This window comes from Hyla sarda, chromosome 7 (assembly GCF_029499605.1).
Source record: "Hyla sarda isolate aHylSar1 chromosome 7, aHylSar1.hap1, whole genome shotgun sequence".
Taxonomy (NCBI): Eukaryota; Metazoa; Chordata; class Amphibia; order Anura; family Hylidae; genus Hyla; species Hyla sarda.
In genome coordinates, this window is record NC_079195.1 from 71216406 (window position 1) to 71239254 (window position 22849).

Here is a 22849-nt window from a genome sequence, read left to right on the forward strand (position 1 = left end):
TGTATATTCCTTAACACTGCTATAGTGTCCAATAAAATGTATGGTTTTATTATAGGTGCCTATTCTATATTTAGTCTATAATTAGTCCACTATGATGGACATATATTTGTTTTTTATCCATAGGAGTGTACTTAAAATAGCCCACCCCTTCTTCTTCACTTAATATACATGCCAAGTCTAAGGCCTAAATTCCACTGTCCTACTTAAACAGTCATTTATTTTTGGAATCCAATAACAGGAATTTAGTTACTGTGTTGTCTTTTTCAATAGTTTATTGCCCATGACATTGGACCTCTTAGAGTTGCCTTAGCTGTATATATTGTAAAGCCCTTGAAGTTACTGTAGGGCACAGAATAGTGGTGGTGCGAACACCCTATATCAAGCTGTGCATCATTTTTAGGCAGCTTCTTTTCACTGACACTGAATTTTCAGAGGGATGCAGCACTCTTTCAATTGCTAAAATATTGTGGTGTGATCAGAGAATTGTCGAATGTTTTGTTGCAAACGGTCAACAAGGTCGCAAGGAACATGTTTAGATTTGAAAAGAATTAAACATAAAGATTTCTCAAAACCTGTCCAGAGAAAAAGTTGCTGAGTTGCCCATAGCAACCAATCAGATTGTTGCTTTCAGTTTTCACAGGCCTTTTCAAAAATGAAAGAAGCGATCTGATTGGTTCCTATAGGCAACAGAGGCAACTTTTCCTCCAGACAGGTTTTGATAAATCTCCCCCTTTGGGGGAGATTTATCAAAACCTGTCCGGAGGAAAAGTTGCCCAGTTGCCCATAGCAACCAATCAGATCGTTTCTTTCATTTTCGAAAAGGCCTGTGAAAACTGAAAGCAACAATCTGATTGGTTGCTATGGGCAACTCAGCAACTTTTCCTCCGGACAGGTTGCAGCTTTCATTTTTGCTGCTTTCATTTTTCACAGGCCTTTTCAAAAATGAAAGAAACAATCTGATTGGTTGCTATGGGCAACTGGGCAGATTGCTGCTTTCATTTTTCACAGGCCTTTTCAAAAATGAAAGAAACAATCTGATTGGTTGCTATGGGCAACTGGGCAACTTTTCTGAGACCTGGACCACCAATGAACAAGACACGTAAGCTGAAAAACCAAGACAGGGCTAAGACATATCTGAAGACAGATTTTTCAAAGGTTTAATGGAATGAGGAAATGAAATTGACTCTTCCCAGTACAGATGGATGGGCCTGTGGCCCGATTAGTAATGGGTACAGAGCTCCAGTTTAACTCAGATGTCAACAAGGTGGATGTGCTGATATGGGCTGGCATTATCAAAGATGACCTAGATGGACCTTTTTGGGTTGAAGACTCCCAAATCTACATGGTACATCTTTTACAGTATGCATCACAGTACATGGATTGCTGCAGAATGCTGTTTACAGTGAAATCTATCATCTGACCGCTCAGTCTCTATATAGCACTGCTTCTCTACTTAGGGACCTCTAAGCTCGGGTATGAAATTTTATTAACTCTGATTTGATCATACCTGAGCTTAAAGGTGTACTCCACCCCTAGCCATCTTATCCCCTATGCAAAGGGGCTGCCGCTGGGGACAGCACAGTCACGGCCCGCTCGTGACATCACGGCCATACTCCCTCAATGCAAGTCTATGGGAGGGGGCTTGACCGTGACGTCACGAGCCTCTGTCCTGAATCGCCAGAGGCGGGGGGGATCGAAATGCCGCAGCCGAGATCCCGGGTGTCCCCAGCAGCAGGACCCCCGCGATCAGACATCTTATCCCCTATCCTTTGGATAGGGATAAGATGTCTAGGGGCGGAGTACCCCTTTAAATGATCACCCAGTTCTATCCAGATACTGATCGTTTTTTATTGTGATCAGCATTCTGCTGCGTGCCATGTACTATGATATAGAAAAGCAAAATGGTTTAAAATTTTTAATAAGAACCTATATTAGTGACTTCAGAAAAATCTGAAATCACAAAATGCATTTATGTCTTAAATATGTGTTGAATTTTTAAAAAACATTTTATTAACTCCCCCTGCAGATTCCCTGGAGCCTATGACTATGAAGAGGTAAAGTCTGAGAACATATGCTCTGAGTCTACGGACTGCAGAAAAATAAACAATAGGCCATATCACATAGCAAAGTTGTGACATGCAGGTAAGGCTGGGTTCACATCACATTTTTGTCATACTGCTTTCAATCAATTTTTCTAAAGAAAACCGTATGGCAAAAAAATGAATGGAACTGTATGAGAAAAAGTAAACCGTATGCGTTTTTAAACCGTCTACTGTTTTTAAAAGTGCATGTGGTTCCGTCCGTTTTTATTTTAAAAAAAACATATGTTTTTGGAAATGTTGTCCATTTTTAATGGAAGAGGTGTTGGGTGGGGACTTTAGGATGCAAATGCGCATGTGCAAAGTAAAAACAGTATACGGTTTCCCGTATGGAACCGTATACATGTGCATTTCCCATTGACATCCATGCTAATGACAGCTATCTACCCCCCCCCCATCTCCAGATGCAAGTATTTCAAATAGGGGAGGGTTAAGGAGGTACAGTACTTACCCTAAAACAGAAGGATCAGGCATGTTGAAATCCAATATGCCCTACCCCTTTTGTTTCCCTAATTTCTCAAATCAGACAAGAATCAGGAGGCTTTAGACTAGGTCTGCATGGTGTGGTAACAGGGTGTGATGAGGGCAGATGGAATTACCCTAGGGGAAGATGGCATTAACCCCTTGTGTTCGTGGCGCAGGGCGTGGTTTATCCTCCATACCACCCAAAGGTATGCCGCTGAATCCTGGTCTAGGCTCAGGGGCAATAATGACTCTGATGCCAAGTTACGGACATTGGTAGCTTTACTGAGGGTAGACAGATGGTAAAGTCTATAAAGTTCAGCCAAGGCCCACAGAGGTGACCATTGACTCAGAGACCTTAAGGGCTTGCTGGGACTTGTAGTAGGACTGGACAATTTAATGCAGGCTATGCTGACTTGACAGTTGCTGACAGGGACTGACTTGACTGATGACTGACAAAGCTATGACTGTAGCTTACTTGCAATTGACTGTGACTGCAGACTGGACTTGAGGACACACACACTAGGACTCGACTTGACCTCAGCAAAGACTCAGGAACTAAGAGCGCGATCTAGCTCCAACCAGGGCTTATATGGGGGAGACTAGCAGGGAGCCCATAGGTCACCCCTGGGATCACCTGGTCAATGATACCTCTTGGTAACAATCACATGGTACATTTCTTAAAGTAACAACACATTATATATCACAATATACAGCAAAATATATGTACAGGGGGGGAAACAAGTATAAGGAGGCCCAGGGGACACAGAAGGGAGGCTGCTTGACAGTGCAGCAAGGGTACGGGGTAACAACTCCCATACTGGGCCACCACAATGACATCTAGGAATTTGCTAAAACTTACCAAGAGAGATAATTTTAAAGGGGTTATCCATGTTTTACTTACTTTTCACTATCGTGTTCTTGATGCCAAGTTATGTCTGAAGTGCTTTACTTTCCTTACATGTGTGGGGTGGATTGACCATTTTTTTGAAATGTCATGGTTCTCCCAGGTTCAGCATTCCTCCAGTGTCTGGATGACTGGAGGAATGATCCTGTTCAGCTTGAGACAACAGTTAATCACAGAGGGCTTGGCTTCTTCTTGTCTTCCATGACATGCCAGCCCCCTGATGACATGTGCAGTCCAGCTGTACATACTGCCGCCCCTGTGATCAGCTGTTGTCTCAAGCCAAACAGGATCTTGGGAAAGGCTCGAGACAACAGTCATCCAGACATGGGAGAAATGCTGAACCTATGGGGACATTGAAATCACAAAAAAGGGGTCGATCCATTCCACTCAGGTAAGGCAAGTAAAGCACTTGACATCACAGACATGATAGTGAAAAGTTAATAAAACCTGGATAACCCCTTTAAAGGAAAATTCTAAAAAACATAATACTATTATATAAGATCTGTATTATATAAGACAGTCTTTGGCCCAAATTGCACCACAATTTGGGCATGTTTGTAACAGTTAATCTGGGCCTATGTTAAAAATGAAAAATTTCTAACAGTGTACACCACTAACGCTTAATCATAAATCAAACATTTTGGCTTGTGCTTGCCTCAAAATTGATATCTTTGCTCATCGAATTGTATTGAAAAGTGGACATTGTTTTTTTTCAAGAGAAGTGTATGTGATAGTGTTGCATATGTCTGGGACATACATTCAGCTGGATTTTTCAAATGGTCCATGAGCCCAAACTTAGTGTGACTGCCACCTGAACTAAATAAATGACTTAAACATTCTAAAAACAGGTGGATCTAAATGTGTTAAGCCATAGAGGCAAGTATAAAAATAAAAATATGCATTGCATAAAGCATAACGCCCCATGGCAAAGTAAAAAAACAAAACAAATGCCAAGTCTGTTTTTTTTATTCTGTAAGAAAAAAAAGTTACACGAATTCAGTATTTCTCAAGCAAGATTCCTTAAAAGTTTGTTAGGGGCTTCCTGGAAGAAAAGGTTTGTCAACTTTAGGCCATGTTCACACAACGAAATTCAGAGCAAAATCTGGCAGAAAAATTCTGCTTGGAAATTCTGTTGCTTTTAACGAGATTCTGTTGCACAGTGGACAGGGAAGAATTTCTGCTGTGCAAATTCTGATTCCGGACTCTGCTGGCGCTCACTATTTGCTGAATGTCCGCCTGGCAAAAAAAGGCGGACATTTCTTAAAAATTACGCCATATGAACATGGCCTTATAACCCATGCACACTATGAAACTTCCACCTGGAGAAACTCTGGGTGGAAAATCCATGTGCAGCAGATGCCACTGGAATGAATCGGCATTATGACCGCGCGGACATGTACCGTCCCCATTGAATACAATGCAGAATTAACATGTCCGTACCAGAAATTCAGCAGTGTGAACAGTGCAGCAGAATTATATTGAAGACAATAGTAGGCTGCAGCATTGGAAAATGATAGATATAGGAGGAGATTAATCAATAACTGTGTGGAGGAAGAGTGGTGTAGTTGCACATAGCAACCAATCAGATGGGTTCTTTGATTTTTAAAAAGGCCGCTGGAAAAAAAAGAAGAAATCTAATTGCCAACTGCACCTCTACACATGTTTTAATAAATCTCCCCTATAGCATAGCTGTAGTCCGGAGAGGAAAATAAATCTCTATGGAAAAATATTGAGAGTTACTTATCAGATTTCAAATTAGAAATTACATAAATTAATAAAAATGGAAAAAGTAATTCCTTTTGTATTTTTACGTAAAATGTCTGAAACTGAGGTAGGGTACTTCTGGGATTATCTTTAAAAAACGCAATTAAAATGTAACTACTAAAACTAGTTTAATAAGGCAAAAATACTGCCAAACAATCTGAATGGAAAAGTAGAAAAAGAAATAGAAGGTTGCTAAGAAAGAGTGTATCTTGGAAAGAACAATGGGGGAGATTTATCAAAACCTGTCCAGAGGAAAACTTGCCCAGTTGCCCATCACGCCCCGCCCCCATAGACTTGTATTGAGGGGGCGGGGTGTGATGTCACACGGGGCGGAGTTGTGACGTCCCGCTCGTCTGCCATTGTGGTCGGTCTACGAAGCCTCCAGCGTTGCCGGTGTGAGGTGGAAGCCGTAAAGGTGGGTGCAGCAGCTGAGATCATGGGGGCCCCCAGCAGCAGGGGATAAAATGGGGATAGGGGATAAAATGTCTAGGGGTGCGGAGTACCCCTTTAACTCCCTTTAGTTACTATAACAATGGCCTAAAGGCAAGAAATTACTGAATATTGTCAAAAGAAAAAATCTGCTATCCAAAATCTAATCTAGTACCTAGCAGGACTATTTGCATTTATTAAAGTGTACCTGTCATTAGCAAAAACATTTTATATAATGTAGAAAATACCATTATAGGTATATTTGTAATATACATTGGTTAAAAAAACGTGTGTATTTTTTACCTGCAGCTATTGCCTGTGTGTCTCTGTGAGGAGTCCAAATACAGGAAGTGTGGGTGGACAGGCAGGGCTTTGTGTACTGAGGACAAGCAGGGCTCTGTACACTGTGGACAAGCAGGGCTCTGTACACAGAGGACAAGCAGGGATTTGTGCAATGAGGACAAGCAGGGCTCTGTACACTGGGGACAAGCAGGGCTCTGTGCACTGAGGACAAGCAGGGCTCTGTACACTGAGGACAAGCAGGGCTCTGTACACTGCGGACAAGCAGGGCTCTGTACACTGAGGACAAGCAGGGCTCTGCGCATTGAGGAACAAGCTGGGCTCTGTACACTGAGGGCAAGCAGGTTTTTGTACACTGAGGACAAATAGGGCCCTGCTTGTCCTCAGTGTACAGAGCTCTGCTTGTCCTCAGTGTAGAGAGCTCTTCTTGTCCTCAGTGTACACAACCCTGCTTGTCCTCAGTGTACAGACCCCTGCTTGTCCTCAGTGTACAGACCCCTGCTTGTCCTCAGTGTACAGAGCCCTGCTTGTCCTCAGTGCAAAGAGCCCTGCTTGTCCTCAGTGTACAGAGCATATCTTGTCCTCAGGGCACAGATCCTTGCTTGTCCTTGGTGTACAGAGCTCTGCTTGTCCTCAGTGTACAGAGCCCTGCTTGTCCTCAGTGTACAGAGCCCTGCTTGTCCTCAGTGTACAGAGCCCTGCTTGTCCTCAGTGCACAGAGCCCTGCTTGTCCTCAGTGCACAGAGCCCTGCTTGTCCTCAGTGTAGAGAGCCCTGCTTTTCCTCAATGTACACAGCCCTGCTTGTCCTCAGTGTACAGACCCCTGCTTGTTCTCAATGTACACAGCCCTGCTTGTTCTCAGTGTACAGAGCCCTGCTTGTCCTCAGTGCACAGAGCCCTGCTTGTCCTCAGTGCACAGAGCCCTGCTTGTCCTTAGTGTACAGAGCCCTGCTTGTCCTCAGTGTACAGAGCGCTGCTTGTCCTCAGTGTACAGAGCCATGCTTGTCCTCAGTGTACAGAGCCCTGCTTGTCCTCAGTGTACAGAGCCCTGCTTGTCCTCAGTGTGCAGAGCCCTACTTGTCCTCAGTGTACAGAGCCCTGCTTTTCCTCAGTGCAGAGAGCCCTGTGTGGTGTCCCGGTACCGTATTGCATACCGTACCTAGTGTAGAGGTCCCAAAAGTCAGAGTAACTACGTTCAGGTAGGGTTCCTCAGTTGGGACAGCCCCTAGTCGCCTCTCCTCAAGTCTATCTCTAATAATAATATATGTATATATTTAATAATTATTTATATTTTATAGTAATGTATAGTACTTACCTTGTTTAGCGTTGCAGGACCTTCGGTCATGTGACCATGCTAGTCACCTCTATGGTATGTTTGAGGACCTTAGGAGGTCCTTGGGTCACGTGTTTCCCACAAATCTCTATAATGGTGATTGACATCAGTATGGACCAATTAGCACCAGTCCAGCCCCTGCCCATATAATGGAGCTGCGTCCAATTATCTCTCTCTTGGGTTGCTGCTCTCGTGGATGCCGGACTAGCAGGATGGATCTGCGCAACTTTCAAAGACACGCTAGGCCTCAACAACCTGCCGGCCTCAGCAGAACTAAAACCATGAGTTCAAATTGAAATCCCCGCTAATGCTAGCGTGACTACTGGACCGCAACTTAATCCCCTAAATCCAGTGGAACAATGCACAGTACTAAAAGACTCTAAATGCTAAAGTCCCAACCTTTGTCAATCTCCAAGGAAAGCCGTTGTTATGCTTAAAAACTGTTATTTTATTGAAGCTTGCAGAAAACCTTCAGTAAAAGTTAATACTGTTTCAGAAAACTCTCCGGTTGTGGACAATCTATTCTATTCTACCTCCCTATTGCTCTTGGGAAGGGAAGGCGATAGGACAAGTGTTATTGAGGATCCCCCACCCTGGCATCACGAATAGCAAGGGTTAACAAGTACCCTTTAATTACTGCACAGCTACACTCCCCATACCCTACATCCCCCAGGCTATCACACCTGCTTGTCCTCAGTGTACAGAGCCCTGAATGTGCTCAGTGTACAGAGCCCTGCTTGTCCTCAGTGTACAGAGCCCTGCTTGTCCTCAGTGTACAGAGCCCTGCTTGTCCTCAGTGTACAGCGCCTTGCTTGTCCTTAGTGTACAGAACCCTGCTTGTCCTCAGAGTACAGAGCCCTGCTTGTCCTCAGTGCACAGAGCCCAGCTTGTCCCATCCACAATTTCTGTATTTGGTCTTCTCACAGAGACACAAGCTACATGGCTACAGGAACGGCAATTTGTACCCAAAAGTATACTCATTTTTTAACCAATGTATATTACAAATATACATATAATAGTATTATCTACATTATATGAAAAGTTTTTGCAAATTACAGGTACACTTTAAAGGGGTACTCCAGCCCTATTACACCTTATCCCCTATTCAAAGGACATCTGATCGTGGGGGTCCCGCCGCTGGGAGGCTCTCTGCAGTGCTGGAGGCTCTGAGTGTGCAGCATGATGACCACGGGGCAGGTCACACTGGGGCGGAGTCGTGATTCCACAATACTTCGGCCCCGTGGTCATCACGCTGCAGACTCAAAGCCTCCAGTGCTGCTGAATGACAGATTGCGTGGGTCCCCATCTTATCCTCTAATAAGATGGATTAGGACCAGAGTAGCCCTTTAACTATCGCCAATTCATTCTCATAAGCCCTAAGTGATGTAAAATACTTTTGTGTCAATAAAGAATTTTCAAGCAGAATCCAGTGAAAAAATCCTGCTCAGAAATTCCGTTGAGGCAGAGTCCCATTGCTTTCAATGGGATTGAGCGGCACCGTTTACACACCAGAATTTCTAGGGTGGAAATATCTGCCACAGAAAGTCCGGCCTCTGCCCAAAAAAAATTGACATTTATTTTTGCGGAATCTGCTCTGAAATGTATTGCTGTCTATGGAAATGGCATATTTATAAGCAGTCCTAGCACCAGCATATTCTGAATATTATGCATTGCGTTAATTTTCCGTTGTGTTAACATGGCCTAAGTGGCTAACTAGATAAATTATATTTGCCCCTTTTCACAATACAGAGAACATTTGTAAACTTGCCTGGTAAAGGCGCCTTTGTGCTCTGAAAGCTGCAAGTATAATTTTCTGGTGAGGCAATAAGGCAGTGTTTTCAAAAAGTGTGCCTCCAGCTGTTGCAAAACTACAACTCCCAGCATATCTAGAGACATGAATAGATAAATAGGCCTGTTTTCCTGCCTTTTCGTACAGAACTCACCATGTGAAAAGTATTTGTGACACAAACTTTGAAGACAAGTTTGTATCTAGGAAAGAAGTCCATTTGAGATCCATTAACATTCCTAGGCTCCGCATCATTTTCACTAGACAGTTTTTTGGATGAATTCTCACTCTTAAAAGTGTCTGTAGTTTTACTTGACGTTCATTTGAAATCACAAAATGCTTCATAATCGAGAAGTTGTCACAACTAATGGAACGTGAATATACTGGAATATAACTGGAATATAATCTTCATTTGATGCTTTGGTAAAAGGTTCTGGATTTATATTTCCCATATTACCTAGAATTAAGTAATTTTTTATTGTTGTTTCAATACATTCTTTTGTGTATAAGTCTACTTTATGGGTGTCATCTGGTATTGATCTCTATAGACATTTTTATAAGTGCATTATAGGGAGCCAGAGGTATAATTGAGGCTTTACTTCCTACTCAATTCCTTCCAGTAGAAAATAAAACAAAAAGAGAGACCCATGCCAAGGCACCTAGTGTGATATTGTTTAACCTCTTGGAAGGTAGAAGTGATGGGAGGTTTAAAGCTCCCCTAGGTAGTGGCTGCTCACCTGGAGCAAGTAAAAATCTTGCATATCAACCCAAATAGAGGGTTACAAATGGTGGTACCACTGCTGTGCCCGGGGTCCCAGAAGGAGGAGAACCAGCCCTGATCAATGCAACATAGTGTAGAAGACAGAAAAAAGACCCTTGAAGCGGTGCTACGAGTATCCAGAAGATGAAGAAAAAATCAAACCAGAGATGCAGATAATGCAAAAACACTGGAGGTATTTTATTAGAGATAAAACAATAAAACAGATGACGCGTTTTGGGGATGCCACTCCCTTCTTCAGATCAGTAACACTGATATGAAGAAGGGGGCGGCACCCCCAAAACACATCATCTGTTTTATCTGTAATAAAATTCCTCCAGTACTGTATGTAAATAGGGTGGACACGGCTTTGGGCTCCTTCACATTGCTGTTGTGCTCTGGTAAATGGAGGCCCATCAAACAGTTTGTACGAAGGAAAGCGGTTCAGCAGAGAATAAAATGCCACATGTCCTATTTTTATCTCCGATATCCCTGACATACCCCATTCCAGTCAATGGGATCCATTCGGAGTCAGCAGTGCCAGTTGTGCTCCGACCCGTTAGGTCCGTTAGGCACACACACACAAAAAAAGAACCAAGTGGACCCAGAACGTGTCGTCGGAGCACAACGGCAGTGTCCTCTTATCCTTGGTGCCTGTATACAGTGCATGCTCTTCCAGTCTCACTTTCTACACCCTGCATTATTACACTGTTAGTGTGGCCAAACACATAGGATAGCGGAATGTTGATCACTACCGATCCTCCCATATGCATATTTTCTATATCAGAAGACCCGAGAAAGCAGCTGTCAGATTCCTCTAGTGATGACTTATCTCCCTGAGAACAAAAGGATCAACCTTTTGAAATCTACCTGCCTGATCCCTTCCCCCAACATCTAGAGTCCACCACGTATATTAGTTTATCTAAGGCATATGGCCAGACTAAGACTGCAAGACACCTTGGTGCGGTGTCCAAAGAAAACCAAAGCAGCGTCTAAAAAATTAAAAATGGAAATGGTCTGGTTGGCTTCCCTATTCATTGGCATTCTCCGGGTATAATTTCCAGTTTATTTATCCTGCAGTGTGCAGACTTTGGCGTTGGTCTCAGAGGAACCAGAACTATTCACGGTGGCCTCTTCTGTCAGTCTGCCTTCTACCTATACAACCTAAATCAGGAAATACTTGGAATAGTCTGTGTCTATGACTGAGTGTACTAAAAGAAAACCAATGAAATGCTCATTGATGGAAAGCCTGACACTTTAGATTTTAATTGATTAAAACAGAAGAATCTTTTCTTTGACTTCGAGCTGGAAAATCATTTTTCCAAGAATTAAAATGAAATGACCACATGATGCATTGAAAGCCGTGAACGTCCAAAAAGTGAGATGACTGGCAGCGTGCTCAGGAAACTCTGCAAAGTCTGCTTCTAATTGAACATATTATATCAATACAGAGGAACGTGTCTGAGGCCTTGGAAAGAAAAATGCACTTGTGTTTAAATCTTCTTATCTACTGGAGGAGAAAACAAAGCTAAAATAATATTATGTAACACGTAGATAGCTCATCCATAGTACAGCCATAGGACTGCTTTGTTAGGGCTCGTTTTCACTGTGTGGTTTTATGTAGTCTAGAATATATTTTTCTACCACCAGTTTTGGTAAAAGTAAACCACTGGTAATGCTCAGTATAGGACATTTTTGTGTAATAGACACTACCTTTAATATCTTTATGTGTTACACTGTTTTTTAAGGGGTTATCCAGAAATCGAAAAACAGAGATAATTTCTTTCAAAGACTGCTCCCTGTCTATCCTGGTTCTGCAGCTCAGTTCCATTGAAGTGAATGAAGCCATGTTGTAATATTTCACCCATAGTGGAGACAGACAGGGAGCGGTCTTTGAAAGAAATACGTCTGCTTTTCGATTGCTGAACATCCCCTTTAAGTCAATATGCAAATTTGCTCTTTAGTGCACTGGGGGTGGGACTAAATCTCTAGGACGCAAACAATAAACCACCAGAGGTGGTCAGAAAAACCCATTAGTTCCCAACCATTACAAATTACTATTTACACGACTTTAATATTAGGGACCAAAAAGTGAAAAAGAAAAGTGGAAGAAAGACACATGCCTACATTGCCCACATGCCTCTTGACAAAGCCACTTAGGTGGTGAAACGTTGTGGGGGCATTGTTCTGATTTTAATGTGCTGTGTGCAATATCCTAATGTAGTGAAGGGACATAGACTGCAGAAATGTCCCCTAAACCTAACCTGTGATACAAGGAGCTAGTATAGCCCACAATCATAAATGGAAACAAGGTTCGTTGCACACAGTGGTTTTAAACGTGTGTGTCTTTCTTCCACTTTTCTTTTTCACTTTTTGGATCCTAATATTAAGGTCTTGTAAATAGTAATTTGTAACAGTTGGGAACTAATGTTTTTTTTTTTACCACCTCTGGTGGTTTATTGTTTGCATATATATATATTGCCCTCCAACCATTGATCTCCTTCTTTGATTTTTTAAATCTCTAGGACCATCTCTTTGCCTGGCCAGATCCCTCCTATTTATTCCTGTAGACACACTTAACCGAGAAAAATTAAAAGAAGAAGATGTAAGGAGTTCAGGTGGGCACAGCAATGCTCCTAGAGATAGTCATACCCATCCCCCACGTGCATCAAAAAGCTTGTTTGCACATGTAATAAAAAAAAAATTCCTGGACAACGATTCTGCACACCAAGAAACTAAAGGTAGCATTCATTACACAATAATGTCCTTCATTCAGCAGTACCAGTAGTCTAATTCTGTCAAAACTGGTGGTAGACTCCCTTAAAGGGGTATTCAGGAGGGATTTTTTCTTCTTCAAATAATCAGATGCAAGAAAGATTTGTTAATTACTTCTATTTAAAAATCTTAATCCTTCCAGTACTTATCAACTGCTGTATTCTTCATGGGAAGTTATGTAGTTCTTTCCAGTCTGACCATAGTGCTCTCTGCTGCTACCTCTGTCCATGTCAGGAACTGTACAGAGCAAGAAAAGTTCGCTATAGGGATTTGATCCTGCTCTGGACAGTTCCTAACATGGACATAGGTGTGAGCAGAGAGCACTGTGGTCAGACTGAAGAGAACTACACAACTTCCTCTGGAGCAGACAGCAGTTGATAAGTACTGGCAGGATTAAGATGTTTAAATAGAAGCAAATTACAAATCTGTATAACTGTCTGGCACCATTTGATAACATTTTTTATTTTTTTTTTCCCCTCCGGAGTACCCCTGTACCCCGGAGTAAACTACAGATTCCAGGGCCTGAAAACTGAGTGGGCCCAAATGGCTTCTCTTCAAGACAATGGTACCATAAATGATGCATGATAGTTGGGGGGTCCCTGTTAAAGATTTTCAAGTGGGGACCAGCGCAATGCCCAAGGGTTTTGTGCCTTTTTTTTATTTTTTATTTTTTTATTGTAACCATGTTTTTCTGTAGCACAATGATGCCTTTATCATACAACTAGTTTGCCTAAAACAGCAATCTACAAACTGTGGACCTCCAGATGTTGCAAAGCTAAAACTCCCAGCATGCCCGGACAGCCAATGGCTGTCCTGGCATGCTGGAAGTTTTGCAACATATGGACAGGGCTGGCCTTTGGGGTGTGCGAGCTGTGCGGCCGCACAGGGCGCCATAGCAACGCCACAAGGTTAGCTCGCACAGGGCGCCTGAACACTTAAGGCCAGCCCTGCATATGGAGGTCCACAGTTTCGAGACCACTGGCCTAGAAAAACTTCAAAAAGTTGTACAATAGTTGTGACAAATTAATAAGGTTTACTCGTGATGTAACTCTACACCACTACAATGTTAAGGAATTTCATAATAAACAATTTCCTAATGTAATATTGTTTTCATTAATAAATCATGAGAACACTATTTCCAGGCTTCTAGGAATCAATAGAAGAATGAATACCTCAGTATATAATGTAAAAACCTCCATAATTATGTATACTTACTTATAATGCAATTGCCCAATAAAACAGTTAAAGGAGTAGTCCGGTGGCACTTTTTTTCATTTTATCCCGTCCGGGCTGCAAAATAAGATAAAACAAACTTTCTCTTACCTGCCAACGAGCCCCCGGAGCTCCAGTACACTCCGGAACAGGTGTTCGGTCCCCGGGCTGTATTCTTCTTACTTCCTGTTAGCCTGGCACGTCACACGGAGCTTCAGCCTATCACCGGCCACAGCGATGTCCCGCCTCAGCCGGTGATAGGCTGAAGCTCCGTATGACGTGCCGGGTTACAGGAAGTAAGAAGAATACAGCCCGGGGACCGAACACCTGTACCGGAGTGTACCGGAGCTCCGGGGGCTCGTTGGCAGGTAAGAGAAAGTTTGTTTTATTTTATTTTGCAGCCCGGACAGGATAAAATTAAAAAAGTGCGCTCCGGACTACTCCTTTAACAGGGTTTTCCGGGCAAATATATTGTTGTTGGATATACTTTCCTGTGCAGTAAAGCTGGCATACTTACCTTCCCTCTTCCCATGTCCCTGATTTTTTCCCATCCCTGCTATGCTCCTGTTCTCTTTCCTTCTATAGACATTCTGCTCCTGTTTAGCCAATCACAGAGCTGAATAGCAGTGTGTTCAGGATTGCAATAGGAACTGGGAGATCTGACAGCAGCATAGGAACAGGGAAGGGTAGTATGGTGGCTTTTATTGTTTTACTGCTCGAGGAGGCATATCCACATAGTTACCCTGCAAAAAGCTCTTTAAAGGTGGATTCGCGCACGTAGGATCCAAAGTTGTATGATCTGCAATTTGCGAATGCGCAACTACAGATTTTTTAAGTCAGTTCTTCTGTACTTTTTGACTGCTTTGTAAATTCCGCATTTCGCATGGTGGGTTCGGTGTGTGTGAAGGGATGGAGTTTACAAAGCAGTCAAAAATACGTAAGAATTGTAAATCCACAGTTGTGGATTCGAAATTGCGGATTTTAAACTCCGTGCAAGGAGACTGCTTCATGCAGGTCGACATGCCTCCTCCATGTATCTCTATGCGAGAGCCAGAGGGCTGTATCTCCAGCTCTCCCATTGAAATGCATGGAGGGGGCGTGTCGGCAGGAGATTGCAGTGTGTCCCAGCGGTCTTACATGCCCCCCAGTGATCAGACACTTTTCCCCTATCCTTTGGATAGAGGATATGTTGTATTACACTGCAATACCCCTATAAAGGCGTATTCCCAAGAAATGTGTAGGCTATCCAAAGGACAACTATCAGAGACAGTAATGGAGAGTGACCAACCACTCTGATGTTGGGTGTAGGGAAGTAGATTGCGCATGTGTGGTGTCCTGGTACCGTATTGTATACGTTACCTATATAGAGGTCCCCATAGTCAGAGTCCCTAGGACGTCGGGGTCCCTCTTTTGTAGTTTTCCCCTTGTCACCTCTCACTTGGTCGATGACTATATAGCAGTTCTTATCAATATAAGTATAGGTATAGATATATGTATATATTTAGTTATCTACCTGTTCGGAGCGTAGCAGGACCTGCGGGTCACATAATTAGGTTAGAACTCTATGGTTTTGCTACAGGACCTTTGGAGGTTCCCGTGATGTGTTCACCCACAATGCACTGTGACGGTGAGTGATAGTCGTTACGGACCAATACAAAACGGCCAGCCCCTGCCCATATAAGAGACCTGCGCCATCTTGATCCCTTTCTTGGGTTGCTGACTCTGGAAGAGGTAGGACCTCCGCAGCGTACAAAATGATTTACTAGGCCAAAGCCTTGCGGCCTAGGCCTCTAACGTAGCGGATAGACTAATCAATTCCCCGCTACTCATCGCAACATCACTGGACCTAAACGCACCCCTAAATCCAGCGGATCTCTGCTATACAATCCTTAAGAAGCTAAATTGAGCTCATCTGATCCCAACTGACTGTCAATCGCTGCTCAGCTATACGCATAGAGACTCTGTTATCTGGACTGTTACTATTACTACATGTACAGAAATTCCTCAGTAGAAGTTCCTGCAAGCAGTTGTGGACAATCCTTTATTTCTGCATCACCTATTGCTCTTGGGAAGGGGGGCAATAGGGCTATCAAGAATACAGCATTTTACCCTCACCCTGGCGTCACGAGTGACAAGGGTTAACAGCGCCCTTAACTACCCTGAACAGCAACACCATAACTACCCTACATTCCCACAAGACTTTATCCTCTCATTCCCCCACCACATGTGCCCATTGTTGGGATCAGTCTGAGGGCAACAGATTGTCATACCTCTCCAATCACACATTCAATTAATATGTCATAAACACCTCATCTGGAAAAACCAATGGAAATGACTCCAACCGAAGCTTAATTATGAGATATTTTTTTATCTGCAGCAGAATTTTCCAATAAGGCAGATTTTATTTTGTCTGGTTTAAGAGCTAGTTAAAAGTGAACCGTTCTTTTTACATTCTTCTGGATTACTTCAAGATCACAAAGCCGGACGAGTTTTACAGCTACAGTGATGCAGTCTACGTTCTTCTACAAAAATAAACCTTTCACCCATAAAATACAATTATATCCAGGTTCACATGTTTGCTAACTAACGCACATTTTTTGTTGTTGTAAGGCAGCAGAACAGGCCAGAATAGGCATTGCTGTAATCCTTAAATGGGTATTCCAGGAAAAAACTTTTTTTTTATATCAACTGGCACCAGAAAGTTAAACAGATTTGTAAATTACTTCTATTAAAAAATCTTGATCCTTTCAATAATTATCAGCTGCTGAAGTTGAGTTGTTGTTTTCTCTCTGGAAACAGTGCTCTCTGCTGACATCTCTGCTTGTCTCGGGAACTGCACAGAGTAGAAGAGGTTTGCTAGGGGGATTTGCTTCTAAACTGGGCGGTTCCTGAGACACGTGTCATCAGAAAACACTAAGATAAAAAAAAAGAACAACTCAACTTAAGCAGCTCATAAGTACTGAAATGATTACAATTTTTTAATAGAAGGAATTTACAAATTTGTTTAACTTTCTGGAGCCAGCAAGTCTTTTTCCTGGATAACCCCTTTAACAGGCTGTAAATCAAACACAAGTGGTCCATACGACAAAGAGGAGATGACACTGACAACATAGCCATTTTTTTGTTGTTGTTGCCAAAGGACATCTAACTTTTTCTACAATAATAAGAGTTAACCTAATAGTCCTGTCCTTTCTCAAGCCAAGCGAATACACACAGTAGGATCAATGCGTCCACCGAAAATGTAATGCATTAATAACTTCCATCCAATAGAACAAGCTGGCACCATTTTTACTATACACTGCATAGTAACATTTGGTCCCTAAAAACTTTTCTTAGAGAATATGTCTGCCTGGGGTAGTAAATAGAGCAGTTTGTCCCAACCAGTGTGCCTCCAGCTGTTGCAAAACTACAATTCCCAGCATGTTCGGACAGCCAAATGTTGTCTAGGCATGCTGGAAGTTGTAGTTTTGCAACAGCTGGAGGCACACCGGTTGGGAAACCGTGTTGGTTTAATGTAAAAATGCAGTTATTTATTTATGTTATTTATTTACTTTATTTATTTATTTATGGGTCCAGAGTGTAAATATAGAACTACATAAAAACCTACATATTAAAGTAGAATAAAACAGAAGAGACTGCTGTATATCAGGACAATAAGAGAAAAAAATATATATATAATATTCAGCTCACCACTATGGGGTCCAATGACTGAAGATCCAGTGAAGGTAGGAGAGCAAGGCAGGCAAAGAGCGGGCCGTGTCCCGGATACAAATGAAGAAGAGGGCAAAAAAGCGGGGGCCTCCAGCTGCTCCAAAAGTCAAATTAGTAGAAAAGTGAATAAAACTTAACTTTTAATCCATTCTTTTAAAAACCAAGGATATCCATGTTGAATAAAATGATGATGCGCAGGTAACCGACGCGTTTCGAGACGAATCTGGCTCTTAGTCGTGCCACGACTGGAGGCCCCCGCTTTTTTGCCCTCTTCTTCATATCAGAACAATACAGTTCTACTTGTATGTTTATGTCATCCCCTATGTCAGTGTTTTTCAACCAGGATGCCTCCAGCTGTTTCAAAACTACAACTCCCAGCATGCCCGGACAGCCATTGGCTGTCCGGGCATGCTGGGAGTTGTAGTTTTGCAACAGCTAGAGGCAACCTGGCTGGGAAACACTGCCATATATATATATATATATATATATATATATACATAAGTTAAAAAGTCATGGTTTGAGCACATACAGCTACAGAAGTAGCAGAGTCAAATGGCATGCTTGTTTGCCCTGCATCTGCATATCCTGATGAGTTACACCAGATGACAAACTCAAAGCAATAATAGTAACAAACTTAGCTGCACTACAAAAAAAAATTTAAAAAAAATTATATATACATAAAAATATATATATATATATATATATATGTATATATATATATATATATATATATATATATATATATACGCTATGTTTATGTATACTATTTACTATTATAATGATAAAGTTAAAAAAAAGCACAAAAATAATAATAAATATGTGTCTATATAGCAATCAGAAATTGAAAAAAAAAATGAAAATAAGAGAAATAAGTAAATAAATTGATAGAATGAATAAAAATCGACTGTAAATTTCACTGTAAAAACACTGCAGGTAGGAAGGAGCAAGAAAGGATTCTACATCTGACTAGAAAAGACCATTGTAATAATGTAACAATGCATTTGGTATCAATGCATAAAAAAGGCAGAAAACTATTTGCTAAAGTTCTATTTGATATAGAATTAATATAAAAGAAGTAGCACAGTAATAAATGCGGAGAGAGACAGAGACAGAGAGTGCCCTTACCTACTGCACAGTCTCTCCAGGAAGGCACAGCTGGCAACCGTGGTGGGTGCTCCTCTGGCAGCAGAAGTGTGCTGTGTGTTAGAAGGTGCTGGGAATCAGTCAGTAGTAGTTTGTTTTACCACTCATGTGTTAAAGGGTTACAACCTCTGCAGTGTGCGACTTTGCTTTCCCCAATAGCCTTTATACTGTCTCCTGTTTGAATGAGAAGTAGTGATGTCAAGCTGAAATATGATTCTTCGCAGACCCATCCCCCTATCCACAGACCACTGTTCAGAGTACTAGTGCTTCTCTCCTCTGCACAAAGGAATACAGAAGGGATCTCAAATCCATATACAGTGACCCCCCGACGTACGATGGCCCCGACATGTGATCAAATCGACATACGATGCTTTTTTATGTCGGGGCCATCGCATTAAGTGCTATCCGGCAGCGCAAAATGCTTAAGCTGCTGCCGGATAGCAGCTTAATGTTCCCCGTGTTGGTGCGGTAAGTATTACTTACCCCTCCACGATGCTCCGGGGTGCCCTCCGGGTCCAGCGCTGGTCTTCCGGTGTCTTCTCGGCCCTCTCCGATGACGTCAATACGCTGCTGCGCACGTCATCCAATAGGAATGGCGTACGCAGCGGCGTAATGACATCGCTACGCAGGCCCAGTAAGGCCTTGCGGAAGACAGCAGAGGACCGGAGAAGACAGAAGAGGACCGGAGAAGACAGCGGAGAGCCCAGCGGAGGCCCGGGGTCACCATCGGGAGGCCCGGGGTCACCATCGGGAGCAGCGGGGACAGGTGAGTACAGCTTCCTATACTTTACATTGCACGAATCCCTCAACATACGATGGATTCGACAAACGATGGCTTGTTTGGAACGAATTACCATCGTATGTTGAGGGACCACTGTATCCATATACTACCAATAAATAGTGCGTCGATGTCTTACCTTTTGTTGGCACTGATAGACATAGGAATAACTCGAAGCTTCTGGGCTCCAATGCAAAATCTGTAACAGTGCATCTATCGTCAATGCGCCATTTATAATATAATGGTTACCTTGGCAGCCCCTACATCTATTCTACTGATGTGGTGGGAAGCCTTTAGGCAGTGTTTCCCAAGCAGTGTGCCTTCAGCTGTTGCAAAATTAAAACTCCTAACATGCCCGGACAGCCAAAGGCTGTCCGGGCATGTTAGGAGTTTTAATTTTGCAACAGCTGGAGGCACACTGCTTGGGAAACAGTGAGATAGAGAGTGTCGGTTTAACTTACACTTTATACATGCAGTTATTTATTTATTTATTTGTTTATTTATTTATTTATTTTTTAATCTAGTAACAGAAATAAGTCTGGAGTGTAAGGGTGCGTTCACACGGAGTAATTCAAGAGGAATTTACTCGAGTAATTCCTCTTGAATTCTCCGCTCCAAATTAATGCACATCTCCTCTGCCCATTGACTTTAAAGGAGTAGTCCAGTGGTGATTCAGTGGTGAGCAACTTATCCCCTATCCTAAGGATAGGGGATAAGTTGCAGATCGCGGGGGGTCCGACCGCTGGGGCCCCCTGCGATTTCCTGTACGGAGCCCCGACAGCCCGCGGGAAGGGGGCGTGTCGACCTCCGCACGAGGCGGCGGCCGACACGCCCCCTCAATACAAATCTATGGCAGAGCCGAAGCGCTGCCTTCGGCAATCTCCGGCTCTGCCATTGAGATGTATTGAGGGGGCGTGTCGGCCGCCGCCTCGTGCGGGGGTCGACACCCGCTATCTGGGCGGAGAGCCGGGGCCCTGTACAGAGAGATCGCGGGGGCCCCAGCGGTCGGACCCCCCGCGATCTCAAACTTATCCCCTATCCTTAGGATAGGGGATACGTTTTTCACCACTGGACTACCCCTTTAATGTTATTTCTGCTGTCCTGTTCACACATCGGTAATTCTGCTAGCGGAATTCCGACGCTGAATTCCGTTTCGCTTGAAGAAAGAACATGTTCATTCTTCAAGCGGAATCCGCTAGTAGAAATCAATAGAAGTCAATGGTAAAAAAAAATTCCGCCCAACATCGTTTTTGCACGGAATTTGTGCGGAATTTGCATGGAATTTGCGCAGAAATGGCTGAAAAACCCTTCACTTCCTTCTCCACAAATTTCTGCGTGCAATTCTGCGCGAATTCCGCACGAATTCCGCCGCAAACTCCGTGCAAATTCCATGCAAATTCTGCGCGAATTCCGCACGAATAGAAAATTCTTTTTTCCGCACGTAAATTTTTCAGCGTGAATTCCTCTTGATTTACTCAGTGTGAACGCACCCTAAGGGTGCGTTCACCGGCTGGTAACTAGAGTAACTAGCAACAAGTTTCCCGCTGCGGGAAACCCGCTGTGAGTTACGCTACCATTCATTTGAATGGGTACGCGGACAGTCCGCAAATCTGACACCATTTAAATCAATGGTAGCGTAACTCACAGCGGGATTCCCGCAGCAGGCAACCCCCTAAGGGTATGTTCAGACAGCGGAATCTCCACTCGCCGAATTCAGCGAGCGGAGACCCCGTCTGGCAGCCGTCAGCGAAAATACTTCGGCGGTAGGACTGCACGGCACTCCGCCGTCACCATTGGCAGTGCTCGTGGACTTCCGTGCGAAGAATGAGCATGTTCTTTCTTTTGCACAGAACAATTTCAGCTGCGAAATAGTCCGCCGCTATTCCGCAGTGTGAAGGGGTCTCGCGGAAGACCCATTCACACTGATGATAATGTTCACAACGCGGAATTCCTAAATGAAGAAACTATATCAAATTCTACTTATGAAGTTAGAATAATACAGAATACAGATGATTGTATATGAAGACAGTGTACTTCTACTTGTATGTTCATGTCCAGGCATGCTGGGAGTTGTAGTTTTGCAACAGCTGGGGCACACTGGTTGAGAAATACTGAGATACATAGTGTCGGTTTAACTTATACTTTATACATGCAGTTATTTATTTATTTACTTGTTTGTTTGTTGGTTTGTTTATTTGTTTATTTTTTAAGTTAATGCCAAAAATGGGTCCAGAGTGTAAATAAAGGAACTACATCAAAACATACATGTAGAGACGGAATAATACAGAATGCAGACAATTGTATATATAGACAATGTACTTCTGCCTGTATGATCATTTCCAGGCATGCTGGGAGTTGTAGTTTTGCAACAGCTGGAGGCACACAAGTTTTGAAACACCGCTCTATGGTGTTTTAAACAAGCAAAAACAAAACACAAAGGTGCAGCTAGACACAGTGGCCTCGATTTACTAAGAGTGTTGTGTAGTTTTCTTTGTGGGTTTTAATTCCTTACAATTTTTTTCCACGGTATTTATTAAGGTTTCCCTACAATTTGCACTTTTCCCTACATTTTGCTTTTTTTTACACATGCTCTGATCTGTCTGGTTTTCCTCAGCTGAAATCCACTACATTTTCTGTGGTAACCTTAGTAAATATGTATTTTTTTTTGTCAAAATCGGGGGAACAAGCCCTCTTTTCGGAGACCACGCCTCTTTCCCCTGCAGCCACGCCCATTTTCGTTTTTTTTTCAGTGAAATGGAGAGTTGGTTGTTTTTTTTTGTTTTTTTTTCATTACTGTTGCAATGAGACAAGTCGAATATACACACATATATATATATATATATATATATATATATTGTTGATACCATTCGTTGGCAGATGCCCCCCAGTCTCCAAAGCTATCAAGCTATGTCCTTCATTAAAAGCATCATGTTTATGACTTACTTGTTTCCACTGTAGATTCTTCGAAAATGAAAAGCATCTGCAAAGGATTTCGGAAGATCTGTGGAAGTTGCATGGTATTTCATACATGTCTTACAACTTCACCTTGAGCGGAGACAGTAGGACGGCTTGCATGACAGGGGGTAAACATTTATGCTTCAGGTAAAAGAAACAGGATGTTCTATGTCACAAATTGTTCATAAAAGGATTGTTTTAAAGTTTCAGTTTTTTTTAGGATATGTAAGTATCTATATGAATGTTAGAGTATATTCATACAGTCCTATCTGAACCACGAGGGGGAGAGCGTATTGACCATGATGCTACCAATGACTTCAATGGCATGTCACCTCATTTTTAGACTATTTTACCTGCTCCTATTGAAATCAATAGGATCGGGATTTAAGGCAGTGGCACCAAAGATTTATTTGCAAAATTGTGTGTTTAACCCCTTAA

The 22849-nt window shown here is 42.6% G+C and overlaps 1 protein-coding gene and 1 long non-coding RNA gene across 3 annotated transcripts in view; one reads left to right on the forward strand and one right to left on the reverse strand.

Moving 5' to 3' along the window:
• The window catches only part of KAZALD1 (Kazal type serine peptidase inhibitor domain 1), a 48802-nt gene extending 29933 nt beyond the window's left edge, over positions 1 to 18869 (reverse strand). The window contains exon 1 of one of the 2 annotated variants that reach the window (XM_056529769.1): positions 17515 to 17638. The gene's annotated coding sequence lies outside the window, so the exon portion shown is untranslated. Of the gene's footprint in view, positions 1 to 17514; positions 17639 to 18660 lie in introns of those variants that run through there. The other variant, XM_056529768.1, reaches the window with a different exon arrangement.
• On the forward strand, positions 1065 to 22433 carry LOC130281966 (uncharacterized). Its single transcript, XR_008846182.1, has 3 exons — positions 1065 to 1345; positions 2027 to 2054; positions 22415 to 22433. It is a non-coding gene; the product is annotated as an uncharacterized LOC130281966 (long non-coding RNA).
• The last annotated feature ends 416 nt before the right edge of the window (positions 22434 to 22849 follow it).